Here is a 2,365-nt window from a genome sequence, read left to right on the forward strand (position 1 = left end):
ACCAGGGGGGGGAAAAAAAAAAAAAGTACTGGGCACAAAATGTAAATCCACAGGAGAGCAGGTTATTAGTTTTGCATGTAGAACTGGCTATACTCATATACAGCCAGTCAAATCAGAATCATGTATGTCATATACTTCAACTGAGAAAAAACATTTTTTCAATACTGTTTGACTATTTCTATGAATATTTTGGTATAGAGTATCAAATACATATTCAAAGATCAGTTTTTCAGAGGGGCAGAAGGGTTAGCAGACAATTGAGTAATGTCAGGGCCATTTAAAAATTCACATTTTTAAAAAATTATCTATTTTTATAGAACTATGTGGCAGAAGTGCCTATCTAGATATCAACCATGCGTAACAGATACTAACCTGCGATGTGCTATTTTTTCCTCTTATCAAAAGCCTATCAAACTCTTGTCACTGACAACCTATATACGTTAACATTGTTATACTTTTCCAGCATGGCGTACAACAGCAGCCTAAGTATCAAGGCTTTTCAGAGTTTAATTTGAATATAGATAGTACTGTATCTATAGTAGGGTATATGTAGGGCAACTGCTGTAATATAGTTTGACTGAAGACCATTAAATGATTTAGGCTGAAACTTTTTTTCTTTTTCTTTTTTTTTTTTAAGCTGAAAAGTAAAAAGAAAAAAACCTCTCAAGTTTGGACCATTTCCCAAACATTTCAGAGAACATGGGTTTTTCTAGAAGACTGTATCAAATCCAAATGGGTCAGGCGTCTTGGCAAGAGCAATATACTCCTTTACACAGACAACAGGAATCACATTTGAGTTAAAGTATTTGACAGAATTTTTGTCTGAAGCCAAGATGGTCTTCCTTCCCCTCCCTACCAGTTTCAATTTATTTTATGTGTTTGGCAGCCTTTTCTAACTCCTCTAGTTATTGTGGACTTCCTCCAGGCCCCAGGAATGGAGATAATTAGGAAGTTCTTTCAAGTTAGTAACTGAAGTATAGAAAGGTTACCTTGTGAAATTGTACAGGCTGTATAATCTTTGTCACAGCAAAAATAAGAATTTCAGACCTTATTTCATTTCTAAAAAACTTTAAGCATCTAATCTCCTTCAAAGTGCAGAAGGAAAGGTTACACTGTTAAAATACGCTCATGGCAAGTAGACTGCAGTGCAGTCAAAATACAATTTCTAAAACAAGTAATTTCAACCAGGTAGATTTTATGGTATAATAAAAAAACAGAATAAGCAAGCTTAAATATAAATAAGTTTAATAAATATAAGTTTAACAAATAATTCACTATAAAAAAATAACACAACTCAAAGCAAGCAGTGGGAGAGGAGTAACATACTACTAACAAACTGTATATATATTTCTTGTTACATCTTGCCCCCAACTGCCTGGGCTATCCTAATCCTGAAAACAAACACTTCTAGAGAAGTAGTCTAATTTAAACTGTGGATTATGAGTTTCCATCTCAAATCATTTTCAAATGGAGATCTTCAAAGCAGCACCAATAGCTTATTCCTTTTCTTCAGATAACTACTGTTGCCCCAGCAAGCCTCTGCAGTGAAACTTGCAAACCCATTTACCTGTAATAATAATAAAAAAATTAGCAGGAATATCCCCAAAGACCCCCAATTCAACCCTTAAAATTGACCAATTAATTCCATGACCTTCAGTTTTGTATGAAAGACACAATATTAAACAAAACATCTGCAGGGCTTAAGTTCTCTCTGTTTTGTCTGCATCCAATCTAGGATTAACTCTACAGAGAAAGAGTTACTCCACTCTCAAGTATGCAGAGTGCTGCCAAAACCTGGCACCATCTAGCACTAGAACAGCACCAGTGGTACCAGGAGCGACTTGCCAGCACATTTCTCTCCCAGCAGCATAACACTATCACAGGCACTGAACAGCAATTGGTAGCTGACTACTGCTGGATTTAAGGTCCATTTTGAATTGTAGAAAGCGCAGAATGAAGTAGAGGCCTCAAAGTACATCCCTGTGGTTACACAGGCCTCAGTACCTCCTCTGTAACAACTGGACACGCTGCCTGCTTTGTTAGAAGAACCTGCGTTGTTATACCCACCCTGGAGCACCAAAGAGGTTCATTCATAGGCCAGTCAATGCCATTTAGTTACTAAACACTACAAAATAAACAGATTTTTTCCCCTCCCTACTTTTGGCTTGTAGAAAGTTCACTCATGAAATTTTAAAAGAGTTTCTACACTTTCAACATCCCAAACGTGCAGCTTATTATTTCACACCCCCACTGCTCTGCCCAGGGAGACCCTTCCCAAGGCAGAACCACAAGAGAGGCGGTTTCCTTCGGCAGAGCTGCACACGCCTCATTTGGTCACCTCCACAGCCGGCAAAACTCGGGAGCT

At 37.7% G+C, this 2,365-nt stretch overlaps 1 non-coding gene across 1 annotated transcript; it reads right to left on the reverse strand.

Annotated features, from left to right (window-relative positions):
• Nucleotides 1-1,715: 1,715 nt before the first annotated feature.
• LOC134147064 (small nucleolar RNA SNORA74) lies at nt 1,716-1,919 on the reverse strand. The gene has a single exon (XR_009959936.1). It is a non-coding gene; the product is annotated as a small nucleolar RNA SNORA74 (small nucleolar RNA).
• Nucleotides 1,920-2,365: the final 446 nt, after the last annotated feature.

The sequence above is a fragment of the Rhea pennata genome, chromosome 14 (assembly GCF_028389875.1).
Source record: "Rhea pennata isolate bPtePen1 chromosome 14, bPtePen1.pri, whole genome shotgun sequence".
Classification (NCBI taxonomy): Eukaryota; Metazoa; Chordata; class Aves; order Rheiformes; family Rheidae; genus Rhea; species Rhea pennata.